Genomic DNA, 20,837 nt, shown 5'->3' with positions numbered 1-20,837 from the left:
TTGCTCTGGTCTGGTTTTTACCAAACCACAGGTATTTACACACACCCTCGCCTCTGCAGCAGGCCAATTAAATGACAGCGTAATTTCACTAAGCAAACAATCACCCTGTACTCTGCAATACCTCTTTGCCTTAGTACTTGTGCACGTGGTAGGAGGGTGCGCTCAATGCCATAAGCTATCCACCCTTCAACGTTTGTACTTTTCTGAATGAGCCACACAACTTCAATAAATCCTACTGCACTTTCCTTGTGTCCATATCTATTATTGTACAGTTAGAACTTGAGCCATAAGCAGTGCCACTATTATTATGCAAACAGTGGAGAGCCAAATTACGTGGTAGGGTAAGTAAACTGTGCGTCAAACAATGGCAAATTTTATGACAAGACCGGAGGCTCCTATTATGCTTTCTAATCTTGCATTTATTGCAATAGCAGCCAAATAAGTGAATAAACTACAGTTCCCAGAGGGCCAGGCGACCACTGGGCCATGGGAACGAGAAAAAACGATAGTACAGTAACCAATCAGCACTTAGTAAACATATAAGAGGCCATACTGACTGCGCAGCTTCCTCTTTTCTTGCTGCTCGCAGTCAGATAAGTGCTCTCTTATCTTTGCTCACAGTTGTTATTATTATTATTGCTAATGTGAAATTACTTTGCTGTTCATCGTTTTGCCGCTTTTCAGCGTTTTTTCCCCTCGCGCTGCAGTGCGCGCTTGTCTTCGCGCTATTCGCGCTTCTGTTTTGACCGTTCCCGGTCTGCCAGCAGTTCACCCCCCTCCTCGCGCTGCCGGTGGTATCGTCCGGCTCTGTCTCCTCGCGCCTCTCGCGCGTCTGTTTACCTTCGTGGCTGTCTCCCTCCCGAAGCCTCGGAGCTCCTGCTTCAGCCCGGTTTGACTTCTCTCAGGCTACGCTCGTCTCGAGCCCGCCCCGCACACGCCCACAGTGCTTCCCTGCAAAAAATTAACCCTTTCCTACCTCGTTTTTCTACAACTGCCTGCATTATCATGGAACACAATAGTTCTTCAGAGGAAGTCCCCTCTAAGGAGTCAGGGTCATTTAAGCAGGACTTAAGTGCTTTTATCAATAATTCTGTGGAAAATGCTGTTGAATTATCCATGAAACGTATGTCCAAGTCCATGGAGAATTCCATGCTCAGCCTTCTGTCCAAGGCACTGGCCCATTCTGCGGGGGATAGCAGAAAACGTAAGGTGGACCACTCTGCTCCTGTGCATTCTTCAAAAAAGTCGTCTTTATTGATGGGCGAGTCTTTCTCGCGTGTGACTGAGGACGTTGTGCCTCCCAGGCCTCCTGTTAAGGAGGGGTTTGTTGGTTCAGAGGGCAAGAAAAAGCAAAAGACTAAGCACGCAGAGTCACCAATCAAGAAATTGGTTATATCCACCGTCTTGGACACAGATTATGATATGGCTGATACAGACGACCTATTTGACGTATTTGATATTGCTGACCCCCCTTCCCCTCCCAAACTTTCTAAGTCTGATGCCTTTTCATTCGAACATGTTTATTACTTTGAGGGTCTCCCCATGTTCGACCCCTCCTCCATCCGACATCCCAATTCCACTGAATGGCTTGCCTCACACCATGTGAGCGAGTATATTTCTGCCCGTTTACTCCTTCCTCTAGAGACCGCTGTGCGGTCGAGACTAAAATCGGAGTGTCCCAAACCTTCTTTGCCCGAAAAAATCACACAAGTTCCTTCTATAGACCAACCCCTCCTCACCTTCTTTTCAAAGTTTGGCAAGGACCCCCGCAAAGGGGTAGACAAGGCGCGGTCCTCCTGTCAAGACAAGGTATTGGATGTGGTGGGTCCTCTGGCCCGTATCTTGGACATGGCGTAATCCGCTCGCCTGGAAGGTTTAGATCTCTCTGCAGAAGACATCTCCATGTGGGCCCAACGGGCTTTCTGTCTCTTAGGCAATGCCAATTCGGCCATTACTCATGAACGCCGTAAGGGACTTTTGATCAAGCTGGATCCCAAACTTGCCAATCTCGCCCCCATGGATCCTGGTCCCAAAGCTAATGGTCTCCTATTCGGCGACAACTTGGTCCGTGACCTTAGCAGGTTCGTTTCCACCTTCGCCTCTCTTGACAAGGCTCAGCAATCCATTAAGAAAGTTTTTGCCCCTCATGTTTTTGGACGGGCCGGACGAGCCAGGGGTCGCTCTTCCGGCCATCCCTACAACCAAGGCTCCAGAGGTTCCTTCAATTCCTCCACCCAAGACTACAAGCCACAGTTCTACCCTCAACGAGGCCGTGGCTTCCGAGGCAGAGGTCAAAAGACCTATCGCAACTCCAACTCCGCCCAGCAAGGTAAGCCTTTCTTCTTCCCCTCCTGTAGGAGGCCGTCTAAAATTGTTTCTGTCAAAATGGCGCACCATAAGTTCAGACCCTTGGGTTCTCAATACTGTTCAAGGCTACCTCATAGACGGGAAGGAGCCAAGATGGCGACCGGGACGGAAGCGTAGGCTCCCGGCTCTACAAACCTCTGAGCCCCGCACGGATATCCTGCATATAATCCTGAGACTGCGCTATAGTTTTATGCTTATGAATGCGAACTGATACCGATCGTGCGATCCCGAGGTCTCTGCCAGCCCCACAGCCGGAGAAACGTGCGCCGGAAAGTTGCGGCCCTAGTGACCCTGGAACCGGGACCTCGAGTGAGCTACTTGGCCGGGCGCTGAATTAACAACAGCGGCCATCTTTGCCTGGGTGGAGTCGGTCTGCCGGAGCGCAGTGGCTGACGGCCTGAATTTCGCTGTGAACGCTCTCTGTGCTAAATGATGCGGTCGGAGTGCGTCCCTGATGTGATGGACCGAAGGCAAGCCTGAAAACAGTCGGCTTATCGAGGGTGAGCTGCTCCGACGCGGGCTGCAAACCTGCCCGGTTTTCGCGGACCGCTCCCGAACGCCCCGTTAACGCTGAGTCAGAGCGAGGATGCCCATAATCAGAGATCGCTTCTTGGGTGACGGCCCCTACTGTCACCGTGCATCGGATGGTGGTCCGACTCCCAATCTCCCCTCACGGTGGGAACGCCCGATGGCCGCCTGGAAGGGATGGAATGTGCCGTCCCGACTATCGCGGTACAGCGAGGTGGGGAGTGTGCGATATCAAGCGGAGCGGTGGCACAGGAGACGGGGCTACGCTATCGTATGGTGATATTCTTGCCGCTCTTGGTGACTTTCGGTCTGTCTGGGAGCATGGTTCCCTAGTGTTGGGGAGAAAGCTCGATGAGGTTGTGCTCACGTTGGAGACATCACGATCGGATGGGTCCCGGGTGCACGCAGACCTGCCCCACACTATCTCCGCGGGTGGTGTTGTGGCCGCTAATGTGTACGGAGGGGAGCTGATGTTCCCTGATTCTGCCGTGGCCCGTGGACAGACTTCCGTTTGTTTGGACTACTCTGGCGGATCCCTTTCTCGGCAACTGACGGCGGCTTGGTCTATTGTACCGTCATGGACTCCTTAGGTAGTGTTTAACTAACGGCTGGCTCATGTACCTGCCCTCTCCTTTCTCGTCCTTGCCTCCCTGATGTGGAGTACGAGTCCCGGGACTGTTATTGGAAAGATGGTTGCAAGTGGTGATGACTCTGTTGGTGGCTGGCGACGTCCATTTTGTCTTTGTCTGCTGATCTCCGTTATTACTTGGACACGTTGCGTTACTACCTCTGCTGCTGAGCGAATAAATCGACGGTCAGGCTCAGGGGGACTTGCAAGGACAGGCCAGGGATATTATGTTTCCCCAAACGTTGATACTAATACGGCTGGCGGAGGTGAGGGTTGCGCGTTCTTCTGCTATAGCTATTTGCGCGGTACGTGGAAGATTCTCCCCAATTCTTACTGTATTGACTGACCTCAATGGTGCATTGTATTCGGGGGAGGGATCAGGGGTTTGTTGCGGGTGGGGGTGGCCGGGAGCCGGTACGGATGGCCCTCCTTTAGTTTTATAAATGGTTTTTTTCTCTTTCTTTCTTTCTTTCTTTCTTTTTCTTTTCTGTAACTATATTTCGGGTACTCTTTTTATGGGCGACAGGCACGCTGCTAGGGGGGGGGTAAGCCATAGCCTCTGCAGGGGTGCAGGGTGGGGGGTAGAGGGGGTCCTCTTTTTTGTTTACTTGTCCTTCCTTAGTTTCTATGGGTCCTTTTTTCCCTCACTTATCCTTTTCTTTGTTTCCTTTATCCTTTCCTTCCTTTCTTGGGTCAGTATGGAGGTTAGGTACTGCGCCTCTGGTCGTATTTGTACTCTGGGATATTGCTAACTTTGTTCAGGTGGTCTTGCGTTCATGGGGTGGGCGATGACTGGTGCGAAATGTGATTAGAAATTCCTCCATCCTGATATGTGTAATGTAGCACTGGCACTCTGATAATGATTATTAGCTCTGTGGCCATCCTGATGCGTGCATTGCCCACTCTGTGCCCTTAGGTTGAGTGTATGACAACTGATCCTTCTTATACTATATTTTAAAATGAACCTTATCTGATCCTTCACCTCAGTGGTCACGTCTATTCGAAGTGCTCTTTGCGATATATGCAGTTTGTTGTAATGGTGGACTACTGAGGTGCTTTCTGGTTGACGAACGTGCTACAAATTGATTTCGAGGTCGGCCAAGATGGTTGTAGGCCCGTAACTGTATTCATGTGATGCACAATAAAGGTTTAAAAAAAAAAAAAGGCTACCTCATAGAGTTTTATTCTCCTCCTCTCCAGCCCTCCCCCCCCCCTGGTTTTCTCCTCCCATATGGCCGATCTCATCTCTACCGAGATTCTTTCTCTACTCCAAAAACAGGCCATTCAGATTTTTCCCTTCAACTCCTCCGGCTTTCTAAGCTCCATTTTTCTTGTTCAAAGGAAAAACAAAAAGCTGCGTCCTGTTATCAACCTCAAATGGTTCAACCAGTTTGTGATTTATCGACACTTCAAAATGGAAACTATTCTCCATTTACGAGATACTCTTCGCCCAAAAGATTGGATGGTTCGTTTGGACCTTCAGGATGCTTATCTCACAGTTCCTATCCATAAGTCCCATTGGAAGTTTCTCCAGTTTTAGTGGTCCGGAGTGACCTATTCTTTTACCTCTCTCCCCTTTGGTCTTTCTTCCGCACCATGGCGCTTCACAAAGCTGTTGAAGCCAGTGGTTGCCTTCCTCCGCGCTCTCGGAATCAGACTCATCATCTACCTAGACGATATTCTGATCATGAATTCAGACAGACTTTCTCTCTTGTCAGATCTTCAAACGACTCAATCTCTCCTCCTGGACCTGGGTTTTCTTGTCAACACAGAGAAGTCATCCTTGACTCGGTCTCAAAACATGGAGTTTCTTGGTTTCCTAGTGGACTCAGTGACCGCTTCCCTCCTCCTGCCTCTCTCCAAGGTCTCCAGAATCAAAGCGGAGATTGCTTCCATCCTTCAATCGTCTCTTCTGTCCCTCAGGTCTCTGGCCAGGAATGTCGGCCTTCTAGCTTCCTCCATTCAGGCCATTTTCCCAGATCCTCGTCACTATCGCGCTCTCCAGCGCCTAAAAATCAGACATCTTCGTCAAGGACTTGCCTACGCAGATCTTATCGCCCTAGACCAAGAATCCCGTACAGAGCTTCAATGGTGGATAGACCATTTAGATGCGTGGAACGGGCATACAATCTTCGCCACTGCCCCAGATCTTGTATTAGAATCCGATGCAAGCCTGACGGGTTGGGGCGCCCGATGTGGACCAATCTCGACTGGAGGTACATGGTCATCCGAGGAGTCCAAGTTGCACATCGACTGTTTAGAGATGCTTGCAGGTTACTTTGCGATTCAAAGCCTTTCCAAAGACAGAATCAAATGTTCCATCCTTCTCCGCATGGACAATGTTTCTGCGGTTCGCTAAATCAATCATCTTAGCGGGACCAGGTCCAAGCCTCTGGCGGATCTAGCGAAAAGCCTTTGGGAATTTTGTCTCTCTCATCATCATTCCTTGACAGCGGAATACCTTCCCGGAAATCTCAACTCCGTGGCGGACTGGCACTCCAGGTCTCTTCACGATTCCAGCGACTGGAAGCTTTGTCCCTCCGTTTTCCGTTCTCTTTCTCTCATTTGGGGTCCCTTCTCCATAGATCTCTTTGCTTCCCGCCTCAATTGTCAATTGCCCCAGTTCTTCAGTTGGCGGCCGGATCCTCTGGCCCTAGCTACGGATGCATTCCTCCAGGACTGGTCTCTACACCTCAACTATGCTTTCCCCCCTTTTCTTCTGATCAACAGAGTTTTGTCTCAAGTTCGCCGCCAATCCACCTCTCTGGTACTGATCGCTCTTTTCTGGCAAGCTCAAATTTGGTTTCCCTCTCTGTTGGAGATGGCAATAGACTTTCCAATCCTTCTCCCATCTTTCGACGACCTTCTCATCAATCCCCAAGGCCTTCGTCACAGCCTCATTCTGGACAACTCCCTGACTCTATCTGCCTGGAAAGTTTCCGGCCTTCCCCTTCTGACATCCTCATTTCGCAAGAGGCTTCTCTCTTCATCAACCAGGCCTGGGCCCCTGGGACGTCTAAGGCATACAAATCCGCCTGGTCTCTATGGGCAAGCTGGTGTTTGGAAAGGTCTATCGATCCCCTTTCAGCCCCTCTGAATTTTATAATCAATTTTCTAGCCTCTGAGGCCAGCTCAGGTAAAGCCTATCGTACCGTCAATCTTTATCGCTCTGCGATTTCCCTCAACTATTCTCAGATCGATGGCAAACCGGTTGGCGCTCATCCTCTGATCTGTCGCCTCCTCAAAGGTGTTCGATGTGCTAAACCTCTGTTGGCTAAGTATAATTTTTTATGGGATGTTTCAGTGGTTCTTAAATTGTTCATGAATTGGCCTGCTAACTCTGCCTTATCTCTCAAAATGTTATCTGCCAAGTTGACAATGCTACTTTGTTTGATTTCTATCAAAAGACTTTCTGATGTTAGAGCTTTAGATGTTTCTTCTCGTCAGTTTTCCCCCACAGGTGTTCTGTTCCAGATTCGCAGGAGAACAAAAACTAACTTGGATTCTGTGTTTTACCCTTACTTTCCTGATCAACCACAACTTTGTGTGGGACAATGTTTGAAAGTTTATGAACAAAAGACCGCTAATCTCAGAGCGTCCTCTTGTTCCCAACTTCTGATTTCCTTCCGCAAACCCCACCTTCCCGTTTCTTCCCCTACCCTCGCCAGGTGGGTTCGTTGGGTCATGTCTCTTGCCGGTATTGACGTCTCCGTCTTCGGAGCGCATTCGGCCAGGGGAGCCATGGCCTCTAAGGCCTTTTGGTCCGGCTCCCGCCTGGAGGACATTCTGAGATCAGCTGATTGGTCTAATGACAGTATTTTTCGCATGTTCTATTGTAAACCTATTCATTCTTCTGCTTCTGATGTTGTTAATATGCTTTGAACAAGCATAATAGGAGCCTCCGGCCTTCTCATAAAATGTAGATTTTCCTAGTTATTATGACGGAAAGTCTTAATTTTATTAAAGACACGGAGGCGAGTATTATCCCGCCTCTACACTACTAACTTGTGTTCTCCCTTCCTACAGCGAATCCGGCCTTGCCGCCTGCTTCATCCTAAGAGGTTTTCCCTCCATCGTCTTCGTGCTTCACCCTTGTGGATTTCTTCAGCTCTCCCAGTACCTCCGGATGCTCAAGTTGGACTTTGGCCTTTTCTCTCCGTGGTTCAAGATGCCTGCTCTTGGATTTTGGCTGTTTCTATTGTTATGTCTATTTTTCCTTTGTTCAATTTTATCTGATCTGCTCGTCAGCGAAAAGAGGAAGCTGCGCAGTCAGTATGGCCTCTTATATGTTTACTAAGTGCTGATTGGTTACTGTACTATCGTTTTTTCTCGTTCCCATGGCCCAGTGGTCACCTGGCCCTCTGGGAACTGTAGTTTATTCACTTTTTTGGCTGCTATTGCAATAAATGCAAGATTAGAAAGCATAATACTCGCCTCCGTGTCTTTAATAAAATTAAGACTTTCCGTCATAATAACTAGGAAAATCTACATTATCTGTTCAAAGCAGCACATTTTGTGATAGTATTACTTCATTATTGTGTTATTTTTACACTTGTTAACACTATCTGGTTATTAGTAGCACATCATTAGTACCAGTTTGACAGCCGAATATAGCAATAAGCAACAGAAAGGTGACCACTCAACCTTTGCAAAGGGCCATCCACTGTACCACCTATGTTGCTATGTTTTTAGTAACTTTTAAACTGGTTGAGCTAGGAATTTTGTTTTAGTAAAAACTGCAGTTACGCAGCAGATGATGGATTGTGTGTCAAATGCGGAAAAATCTATAACTGTGTGAAAATACCGCAGCCACACAATTATATCATTCCAGTGGCCCTGGTCCTAAGCAGTTGAACAAGAGCGGGAGCAATACACAGGATTAGATGAAGCCTCATGGTGTCTCATACAAGCAAGGGAAATAGATGGTATGACAGTACAATGCTAGTAAAAACATTGCATGCATTTAAAACGCATTTGTTACCCAAAATTTGTTTAGCACGCATATGCTTTTACCTCACATGTCATTACCATGCATCACTAAGGTAAGTTTAAATATATATACACATATTTACATATATATACATGTGTGTGTATATAATATATATATATATATATGACGTGACGAGGAGTCGAAATCACTGCATTTTCGGCTCAAGACCCGGCTGCACTGCACATGGGGTTTGGATTGTAAAGGGGACCCGAGGGAGTTTGTTGGACTTTATTCATAGCATGAAAACTCCATTTTCATTTCTGCGCTTTGACCCTGTACATTGTGTTCCTTCCCCGAGTTATACTCCCCTGGAGTGATGGCTTCTGGGAGTTGAAGTCTCATCTGAGCCACTATGGATAAATCAAACATGTGACTTTGGGGCGGAACTACTCACCTTCCAATGAGGGTGGTTCAGGACATTTTCAAAATGTGGGTGGAGTCAGCACGTGATAGCAGCAGCAACTGAGGAAGGCTACAATGCCGAAATGCATCTTGCCTCGCTGTCCTTAATAAACGGCTCCTGAAGTTCCCCTGAGTGGCCTCTTCTCCTTTCCTACTGGAGGGGTGTGCGGTTTTTTCATATATATATATATATATATATATATATATATATATATATATATATATATATCACCCGAGGATGGCTCGCTCTCGCTGTCTCGCTGTCAGTCAGACCATGGGCTCTTCTGAATCCGGTGCGTCTTCGGCGGTAGAGCCTTACCGCGTTAATATTTCCCAAAAGAATCCCCGTTGGAGATACAATGAAAACGCACTCACGGGTTGTTTAAATTCCCCAATCTTCAAATTTACTTCATTTGGCAGATAGGTATACGGAGACAACCGTCGTCTCCGTATACCTATCTGCCAAATGAGGTAAATTTGAAGATTGGGGAATTCAAAAACCTGTGAGTGCGTTTTCATTGTATCTCCAACGGGGATTCTTTTGGGAAATATATATATATATATATATATATATATATATATATATATATATATATTATATATGTACAAGAACTCGCCAGACGCCAACAGCGCCACCAACTCGTTTGCCAATTGGAAAAAATGACGAAGAGTAGAACCCAATTCTGGTGCCAAAGCAAAGGTGCCTTTATTCGTGCCTTTTAGTGCTCAGCATGCCCGCCATGACGCGTTTTGACTGTCTCCACAGTCTTGATCTCATGATGTGAATGCATTGCCACAGGTAAGGTATGTATAATAGACATAAAGGGCGGACTGATTGTTACCGCCTACAACTCTCATAAGTCTTAACCATGGAAACAAAGGAAAGACTAAGATGAATCTTTTTCTTTCAATCGCCTTAACATTGAAAATACAGTGAGTCGTATTATTAACTCAATACACATTTCATACAATATAATAAATATGTGCACAATATCGCAATGGACATAAATACATATATAAAAATAAATATATATATTTAAAAACACCATTAAAGGATAAATCTGTATAATTTCATTTAAGACCCTAAGTTTCCAGGTTTAAAAACATTTGCAAACATATCCCAAGTGGGACAATACTGAAAGTGCAAATGCAAAGCTTCTTTTAAAGTATATATATCTGAGGTTGTGGCAAGGAGCAGCTGTAGGTGCATAGTGCAAATCATGAAAAAGTGCAAAGTGCTAAAGATAAGTAGTTAAAATTAGAAATGCAAAGGAGGAGCCCCTCTATTTAATGGTCGTTCTAATAATCGATATTTATCAACAGACTAATTACAGTAAGATGGCCATTAAAACTATATTAAGATGTAAAAAGGTGGCATCATATGTCTAATGTGAGAGTTACCCATAGTTGTGTCGATCCCGTATTAGGGGATTCACAGGCATGTATAGAGATCCTCGCTAGGGTTCAGACCCCCCGGGGTACGGCTATCTAGTTCTAATATATAACGAGTCTCTAGGACCCGTAGAAGAGCATCTCTATTGCCGCCCCGTTTTAAAGGCATCACACAATCTATGATGTAATATTGTAGATGTTTGGGATCGCTGTCGTGGGTACTCTCAAAGTGCTGTGCCACCAGATATGCCTGATCCTTAGTAGTAATGGCTCTTATGTGCTGCAAAATTCTCTTGTGAGCTGGCAATCGGGTACTCCCTACATACCAGAGCTCACAAGGACATTGCAACACATAAACTGCGAATTCTGTTTTGCACGTCAATTGTTTAGTAATTTGTACAGGTGCATCCTTAAAAGGTATCTGGTAGTGTGTCTTATTACACCCATATTTGCAAGCTTTGAAATTTGAGCATTTCTTAAAGCCTTTTCTTAGAGCCAAAAAGGTCTCCGAAATTGGCTGTTCCAGATAATTTTTGACCAATCTGTCTGCCATAGAAGTAGATTTTCTATATGAGAGTTCAGGTTTTCTACCCACTAAACCCCCGATGATAGGATCCCTTGTCACCAGGTTCCATTTACGGGAGAAGATTTTCCGGATCTCCCTATGTTGTCGATTGTAGATGACTACAATTCTGGGTGGGTCAGGTGTAGTTGCTGTGCCCGCTATGTTGAGGGTTGCTTTAGGTGTGAGGGCCTGCGCGCTGGTTATAGTTCTAGAGCGATTAATTGCTTTTTGTATGACTTCCTCTGAGTAACCCCTAGCAAGGAAGCGTAATTTACTAGCCTCCTGAGCTTTAGAACACTCAGCTTCTGTACTACAGATTCTTTTGATGCGCAGCATCTCCCCAAAGGGGATACTGCATATCAAATGAGGGGGGTGCTGGCTAGCTGCATGCAGGACAGTGTTGCCCGCTGTCGGCTTCCGATGCAACCTAGTAGCTAACCTCCCGGACTCTACATATACTTCTATGTCAAGAAAGCATACTGTTGATGTATTGATGTGAATTTCAGGTTTAAATCATTATTATTCAATTGCTCCACAAACATGTGCGCCTCCTGTGATGATCCCTGCCAAATCAGAAAGAGATCATCAATGTACCGTAAATACAGTGAAACATGATTCTGCATAGTGGCCCCATGTTGTCCCATGAGGACCTGTTCCTCCCACCAACCCATGTGCAAGCACGCTAGGCTGGGTGAGAAACAGGCCCCCATGGCCACCCCTCTAGTCTGCTGGTACACTTGATTGTTAAAAAGAAAGTAATTCTGTTCCAGACAGATCTTAATCATAGAGATTAGCATGTTATTGTGAGCAGAAAAATTGATAGCACGACGATTTAAGTAATGACTAACTGCTCTAATCCCATCATTATGTCTTATTGACGTATATAGTGAGGCTACGTCTAACGTGATAAGCAGACATTCTGTATTCCACGATATATCATTCAGTTTGCGCACAAAGTCCGATGAGTCCTGTACATAAGACTTTAGATTTTTGACACTGTCCTGCAAAAAATAGTCAATGTAAGTTGAAATATTTTCAGTTGAACTATTGATGGAGGAAATTATTGGACGCCCAGGTGGTTTGTCCATTTGTTTATGGACTTTTGGAAGCAGGTAGAACGATGGTATAACTGGATATTCCTTCTTTAAAAATCCAAATTCCTCTTTTGTAATCAGGTTACCGCTTCTCCAAGCAACAAATTTGGAGTTTTGATCCTGCCATGCCAGCCTAATTGCCGCCAAATTGCTTTTTTTGTAACAGGATAAGTCCTTTAGTTGTAGTTCTGCCTCATCAATGTACATTTGGCACGGCCACAAAACCACATTTCCGCCTTTGTCTGCCTGGCGGACGACAATGTTTTTATTTGACTCCAGTTTCTTTATTAGATTATTGTAGCTTTGATTTAATTTATTATATATATGTATATATACGCAGGAAACACTCCCAAAGCCACCTCCAATCTCCACGGACCGGCGAAGCAAAACAGGAGACGGACCACAGGATCTGGCCAAACAGATCTTTACTGACACAGGTAAACAGCAATGACGCGTTTCGGGCTTGTAAGCCCTTGATCACATGCCACATTATATATATATATATATATATATATATATATATATAAAACAGTTGCATCCTCCGATTACAGGAGCCCCCGAACCTACAGGGAGGCCTCAAGGCAATGGACACGGAGCAGCCCCTCAAAACACAGTAGAGTACAGAAGAAATCTGAGGTCCAATATTGGAGACAAAGCTTTAATTCAGCACCTAGTCGCACAAAAATGCTTCAATTTCCCAACGTGCTTCGGCGCTTAAATGGGCTTGATCACGGGTGGAAAGCAACAGTCAAATTTCTAAAGTGAGCTTGTGCGTGCTTTAAAAACGTGTAGTCACAAGATTTAATGTAAGAAATACAATTCCCATAGTGCAGTATGAAGTCCGTACAAATAAACAGTTCTGGAATTCCTCATTTGTTCAATTTTAGTTATTATTTGGTACCTGCACTGATGTTGGTGTGGAACCTGTTGATGGTATCAGTCAGGAGAGTTTGTGTTTGTGTTCCTGCATAGTGCTGGCATGCCACGATTCATCTGAACAAAGTTTGTGCTCCAAAACGATATATATATATATATATCTATCTAACTACTATTATAAAGAGAGAACAGCAACCTTTAGGCAAGGTAAACTCGGGAACCACAGCGCCAATCCACACACCCAATACATTGTTGTAATCCTCAGGGTGTGTAGATGGACATAGGCTGCATAAAATAAAAAATAAACGTAAATTAAAAAATTAAAGTTTAAAAACAAAGTAGTCCCCTAAAACATGCGCCGTCCGCGACGTAGCGCTGATCGCGACCTACACCTGTGTGATGACGACAGGCGGGGAGGAGCGGTGACGAGTGGCGACGTGCGGCGAGGAGTGACGTGCGGCGAGGAGTGGCGTGGCGTCTCAGGTAAGGCGAGGCGGGAGGCGGTCCGGGCAATGTCGGGGCGGGCGGGGGCCCGGGAGTGGGGGCTAAGTCCGGAGCGTGGCTGAGGTAAGGCAGAGGCGGGAGGCGGTAGGCGGGCGGGAGGCGGGCGGGCAGCTGTATAGGCAATGTCAGGGCGGGCGGGCGGGCGGGTGGCCCAGCCGGGACTAAACAAATGCTCAAAATGCATCCCCCAGCCCCCTTCTGCCCCCGGGCAACGCCGGGGCGGGCTGCTAGTATATATATATATATGTATAGATATAGATATATATATATATCCGAACAAACGAACCTCTCCAGCAAGAAGACGTCAGCCCACACAGGTAAGTTCAAACGGAATATTATATATATTTATATATTCATTTTTTATCTTTTTGGGGGAGACCCCTCAGCCCCTCCACACTTACCTTATTTGTGTGGCAAAGGCATGCGTGGTAAAGGCCTATGCGTGCTAAACAAATGCAGGGTACCAATGCGTGGTAACAAATACGTGGTAAAGGCACTGCGATATGAAAATCAGGTTGCAAAGACTGTTTCCAGGGAAATGGGTCCAGCTGGGTTGTTGGCAGCGAAAGAGCACCATATTTGATGTACAGTTGGCCACTCACTCCCCTGGTCCTGGTGCCACTCCACCTGCTTCGGTAATGATAGCTACGTCCCTGTAGCATTGTTCACATCCCTGGTCATTATGTCACATTATATGAACTTGGCACACACTTGCTAGAATTTCCTTTTAGTACTCTGACAAAATAATTCACAAAAAACCCTGGCCATCACACAGGGGCTATATACATTTTAAACGCTGCGTGGTGGTAGTATTATGCATTTATGAGTTGTGGGAGGAATATGAATGAAAGAGTGCATCATACGTTCCCCCTAAACAATGTGCACATTGTTTTTCAGCTATTGTTGTGCTCAACATGAGTGTTTAAAAATGGGCAGATTCGTATTTACAGAAAGAGTTTTGAATATCCCTTACAAATATGGCCATTGTGTAGAGGCACAGTGTCGCATGGTTCGATGACATCGGCCATCACATTCCTGAGATTTCAAAGATGGCAGCAGCTGTCTTGTGGGCGGGCTTTGTCCTCTTACCGACCAATGGGCGGTGGCTGCCCACTCACAGAGGAATTAAGAACCTGTCAGTACAGTAGGTCTTTGCTGGCAGAATGTGAATAGAGAGAGGTGGGGAGAGCAACTGGTGATAAATGGGACAACTCTTTCACAAAAAGACTGGCATCACCAAAGCATAATTAGTTCGTCCTCGTGATGCTGAAGACGATTTTGCGTATCTGCTTTGATAGTTGATGGTGCCTGCTTTCAGCATCATCATTAACTGTCAATCATAAACTTTTTGACTCTTGATACTGACAGGCCCTGGTTATGGGCAGCTAGGAAAAGGGTGTGATATTTATAGCACCAGATATATACTGAGATTGTATGGATTGGAATTTATCGGGTGTGTTGAAAAGAGCTCATCACGAATCTTACTTTCAAAATATTGTGATTTTTTAGCCCTTTTGCACCAAAATCTGCATGTCCCATTACTTTGCTGACGTTTTTGCTCCAGATTGAACCGGGGGAAATGCAGGGGTACGGCGTTTATTGCACAACTTGAAAATTCAGTATGTTTATTTATTTATTTATTTATTTTTAAGGTTTTATATAGCGCGGACAAGATCTTTGCAGATATCAGAGCGCTTTACAGGTAGGGTAGACAACTCTTGAAAACAATATAATATTCGGTAGTGAGTGAGTTGCAAGGTAGGGTAGCAATCGCATAAAAGTATACACACTAATAACAATCAGGAAACCAATAATATAGAAGCCGTGCAATGTCTTTGCTCCAGTAGCGATCGAATAAGATTATAGCACCCCAGAGGGTGAGTAAACACACTGTTGAAAACAGTATAGTAGTCAGTAGTAAGTGGATTGCAAGTTAGTAGAGCAATCAAAACATAGTGTAAACCCTAATAAACAATCTGGAAACCAATAATATAGAATCCGAGCAATGACTTTGATCCAGTAGCAATCAAACAAGAGTATAACACAGATAAACACTCAGGTAGCCGATAATATAGGAGCCGTGTAATGTCATTGTTCCAGTAACAATAGGGTTCAGGTGAACTAAGCCATACGGATGGCTTTTACCTCTTTCTTGAAGAGTACAGTGGAGGGGATAAGCCTAGTTTCTGGCGGGAACAACAGGCCCAACTGGTAATAAAACAAGCCCACTCACTGTAGAAAAAACACCCACACACTGATCTGTCAGACCAACCAATCTAACACTGCCTTATTGCCATACAGGCCAGTCTGACCCAGCACATATCACAATTATTCGAGCAACCATCATTGGGTCCAGAGATGTTTTTTTCATACTGGCTGATACTGAAATACTCGTTCCATGTATTGCATGTAAGAATGTTGGCTATGTTTTTCACGGTCATATCTTGTTATACCCTTCATATTCAAGGATCTCTCAACTTGTTCTGCATGGCAAGTCGTTCATTATATGCTTGAATATGTTTCTGCTAATGCTATGCTATGGGATTTATAAAGCACATGGCGACCCGTAGGCATCGCAGCACTAGTTGAGAAAAACTGTTCACCTAAGGACAGAGGAACCATCTGGAAGGTCAGTTCTAAAAAGCCAGGTCTTGCGAAGTTTTTGAAAGCACAGTTCATTGTCCTTGGATCGAATGGCCAAGTGGAGGAACGTCCAGAGTTTGGCCACATGAGCCTATAGGACCGCCCTCTATTTCGTAGTCTTCTCACTGTGGGGGCGGTGGCAAGGTGTGCTTTGGTAGATCTTAGTAGCCTTTTTGGGGTGTAGGGGATAACAAGCTACCGTAAGATGGGAAGACCATGCACGTGAAGGGTTCTTTCTATGTGCGGTGCAAGGTGCTTTGAATTCAATTCTTTGGGCAACTGGTAACCAATGAAGGTCCACCAAACCGTGCCTGACTGACTCATACCTAGGGATCCCTAACAGAGTGCACGCAGCAGCATTCTGCACGACTTGTAGTTTTCAAATGACTACCCTGGGAGTGCCTAGGTAGAGCGAGTTGCCATAGTCCAGGAGAGTTCAGTTTTAGTTCTGTTCAGTTTAAGACATTATTTATTCATCCAGATGACTACTAGCTCTAGAAATGGTTCCAGAGTAGGCACTGAGAGGTCAAAGTTAGGGGTGAGCGAGAAAACCAGCTGGGTGTCATCCGCATAGGAGACTAAGGAAATCCCGAACGATGTGATGATATCCGTCAGGGGTTGCAGATATGCATTAAACAACGTGGGAGTAAGAGATGAACCCTGCGGAACTCCACAGGTAACAGGAAGAATATCCGAGGAGCAGCCCTTATTGAAAACCCGGAAGGAACTATTGTTCAGGAAGGAGCTATGCCAGTCCAGGGCTTTCCCAGCAACACCAACCTTGCGGATACTATCTAGGAGTGTATGGTGGTCAACAGTATCGAAGGCCACGCTGAGAACACGAAGTATAACGGAAACTGTACTCCCTTGAGCTAATCTCCTTTTAGCATCCTTCACCACAGCTAAGAGGGCAGTTTTGGTACTATGTTTGGGCCATAAAGTGGTTTGGGTGTGGGGCAGGAACAAGTTGGCCTCAATACAATCTGAGAGAGGACTATTGACATGCTTTTCTGCCACTTTACTTATGCTGGGAAGCAGGGGGATTGGTTGAAAATTCGAAGGGCATGAGGAGTCAAGATTGGGCTTATTAAGGATGGCTTTAACCATGGCATGTTTCCATGGCTGGGGAACCATTCCCTTCTCTAGGGAGAGGTTGACGATCTCGAGCAGAGTGGGGAAAATGATTTCGGCCTCAAAGGCATGGATTCTGGGGGGGCAGTTTCAAGTGGGGATTCAGATTTAATTTTGCTGTAGAGTGCAACAACGTTTTTCAACGTAACGGGGGTAAATTCTGAGAGGGTGGGTGGACTAATCTCCTTACTGTTACTAAAGGGGTTGGAGTTGGGACTTTTTTCCACTTATTGAAAGGAGAGGTAGATGTCTGAAATTTTGGTTTCAAAGTAGGTGGCCAGAGCATTGCACCTATTGTTAGAAGGTTCTGAGGGTGGTCCATTGGGTTCCAGTTGTGTTTTGGTAATTCCTTAGGGGAGTTAGCAGCTTCATCGATTTTCAATGTGGAGAAGGAGCCTGGGCAGATATGACTTCTGTATGATAGACGCTGACAGTTTCCCGGAATTTTGCTATTTTGTGTTCCCCGTATTCCTTCCTCCATTCACTTTCTGCAGTCTTGCAGTTTTTTGGAGGGCTCTAAGATGGGGGAATACCAGAGGGCAAACATTTTTATTTTTTTGAGTCCCTGAATTCTTGGGAATAGTTTGATCTAGAGAGTTGTTTATCCATTCTGAGATCCTCCTATTGGTAGTGTGTGGGTCAGGGTTGGGCGTAGTATTGCTAAGGGTACGTGCTCCTGTACTCTTTGACCCAGTTGGATGGCAGCAAGGTCTAGCATGAAGCCAGTAGCTTGAGTGTCTTTGGGCTCATCAAAATGTACATTTAGATCTCCCAGAACCGTAAAATTAGTTTTCTTGATTGCCAAACTGGCAAGGACCACAGGCAATGTATGTGTGAATTGGCCTGCAGAGCCAGGGGAAAGGTAGATTCGGTCTCCAGAGAACGTAAATGTGTGGGACAGGAAAATGGAGAATGTAAGACTTTCACAGTTGGTAAGTCGGAGGGTATTGGTGAGGCATTTGATGGTGGACTTCAGTATAATTGCAAAAACCTCCCCACTTTCTGTCTTCTCTATCTCTGCATACAATATAATAGTCAGGGGGGAGGGCCTGGAAAATATCTGGTCCGCATTCCTTGTGGAGCCAGGTTTCCATGAGGAAGACCACATCAGGTTTGACTTCTTCCAGTAAAGAGAAGATTTCTGGCTTGTGGCAAGGGAGGGATCTACAGTTTAGAAGTAACAATTTCCATACGGCCTTAAAGGTGGCAGGGAGTTCTCAGATGAAGGGGCAAATGGAAATGTTTAGGAGCAGTACTCACATATCATTTTGCCCATAATCAGATTGATCGATCGAGTGGAGATACTTATCATTGTTAACCCCCTCTTAGGTCAAGCAGTTGTTGCCTGGAGTATGCCCCTATATGGGGGTGCAGAGGGGCAGGGTTCCTGTCCACTGGACTCATTCGGGCGTGGTTGGGCACAGATGGCCTTGCCTTTGGAACGCCAGTGGCGCGCCCACTGCACAACCACTGTAATGCTTGTAACATTGCATATACTGCACACCTGATTGTGAACATGTTTTTACACTGCACATATTGTCTGTGCAAAACCAGTGGGTTTTTGTGATTTGCTCCAATGCTCTTGATAGAAATTGTTGCATTTCTTCATTATACATATTTACAATCTAAGGAACGGGATTAGGTAACAATACAATGAAGCACAAATCTCGACTAAGGGGGTCACAGTACTTAGTTCCTCAGAAGGTAATAGTTTAGGGATCGATTGACCTATATGTGCATGCACATTCATTTTACTGACATAAATAGCATTTTTAGGCGTGACCACCCACTTTCAGAATTTTCAAACGTTTGTTTTGCACCAGTAAGAGTATTTACTCCCATGAAAATCTTCTTGTGAATTAATCTACTCCCAGGGGTAGGGAAGAGGAGGATGGGTCCATTGCAAGCTGTAATGCCGTGAGAGTATGTGCACATCCCCAAAATGACATGTTTGAGGGCATACAAAAACTTTTCTCTGACATATTCCCGCAGGGGAAATGGTTAGAGATTTAATCCTGTCTTTCTTTGAGATGGCTGGACTCTGTGGAGGCTCTATCAGTCAATGTTCTTCTACCAAAATAATGTGTGTTATTTTAAATGCTACAGGGCACAAACCTTTGCTTGTTTGGCACGGGTGCATGTCAAAAATGAGGTATGCAGCCGAAGTGATGCGTCAGTTTCAAGTTGCTGTGTGGCTGTGGTCCGAGTTCCTTCATTGTCATCGATGATCCCAGCGAAAAGGGCTTACAATGTCCGTTGTAGAGGATGCATCCCGCAGTTGGGGCAATGCATTCTTTCCGAGGAACTGCAAGGTTGCTATTTGGAGTACAGCAACATCATCAAGGCTGCCGTAAAAGAGGAATGCAAGGGCCTGCGCTGTGGATGCATCACACAGCAGCGGTTCCAATGAGACTGCACAGGAAATGAGGGTCTTTGTTATGGGTCCGTTCCAAACTGAAGCAGTGATGCTTCAGTTCTGCCCGGGATTGTGATGCACATCAGAAGAGATGCATTGGTTTCACTGGATCCACAGAGGCTGGCAAAGCACCTTAGGCCTACTTTCAAGTGTCCAGGACTGGAGTGGCACCACTTGGCAGGGTGGACGCACAGATGGCAGTGTCCAGGTGCTGGGTTCAGGTTGTTGGAGCCTTTTGTCCCTGAGGCCCTAGTAAGGAGGCCAGCCAACTAGCCCTTGGATTCACTCTAGTGGTCTTGAGTTCAACAGATGCAGGTTCAGTTCTTGTCACCCAGGCAAGAGGGCAGCAAGCAGCAGGTCAGCACAGCAGGGTAGCAGTCCTTCAGAGCTGCAGTCCAGCCGAGTCGCAGTCATTTCAGCAAGACAGGAGTGTTTTTTCTGGAAGAGTATCCACAAGTCCAAAAGTGTACTGAAGAGTTGGTGTCTAAGGTCCTATTTTTATACCTTTGTGCCTTTCTTCTGGAAGGAGAGAAAATCTTCTCGACAGTGGCGTTGAAAAGCATGGACTTTCCTGTCTCCCCTGCCCTGGTTCCAAGCTGGTTTGCAATGACAATGTTGAGGTGGGAGGCCCTTTGTGTGAAGGCGGAGCACTCCCTATTCAATTTCAAAGCAGGCTCTACTCAGCTCCACCCACCCATCCTGCCAGTAGATGGCCCATCCAGGCACACCTAATCCCTCTATTGTGTGGCTGTCTAGGAGGAATTCACAAAGTATGTCACTTACACCCAGTCATGTGACCCATTCCAGGCTGCAGGCAAAAAGGTCTAAGGGCAACAAAGTGCCAACTTTCTTAAAGTGTAATTTTAAAAATTGTAATCAAAAATCGAAATTTACCATTAAATAGGGTTTTTGCTTACATTTTAAAAGACACCAAACATGATATGGCTACCTACTCCCAAACTGGAAATTGCAGCTTATTAAATGTAATAAGGAATCCCCAATGCTATCCTATTGGAGGGGTAGGTCTCACAGTAGTGAAAAACAAATTTAGGACTTATCCATACTAATATTATAAAGAGAGAGCACAAACCTTTGAGGCGGGTAATCTCAGTAACCACAGCACCAATCACAACACCCAATACAGCGTTGGAAAGGGCAGTTGCAGCAGAAGGACATAGACTATGCAGACAGCCACCATATACATTTAAAAGGTAAAAGAACCGTGCCAGCAAAGTAGTCCCTTGTGGGCGTGTCTGCGTTCTGCTGTGGGTGTGTGCTGGGGGCGTGACTCAAACTGCTGT

This window comes from Lissotriton vulgaris, chromosome 6 (genome assembly GCF_964263255.1).
Source record: "Lissotriton vulgaris chromosome 6, aLisVul1.2, whole genome shotgun sequence".
NCBI classification, from domain to species: Eukaryota; Metazoa; Chordata; class Amphibia; order Caudata; family Salamandridae; genus Lissotriton; species Lissotriton vulgaris.
The sequence above is the reverse complement of the archived record's forward strand: the minus strand, read 5'-3'. Positions refer to the sequence as shown.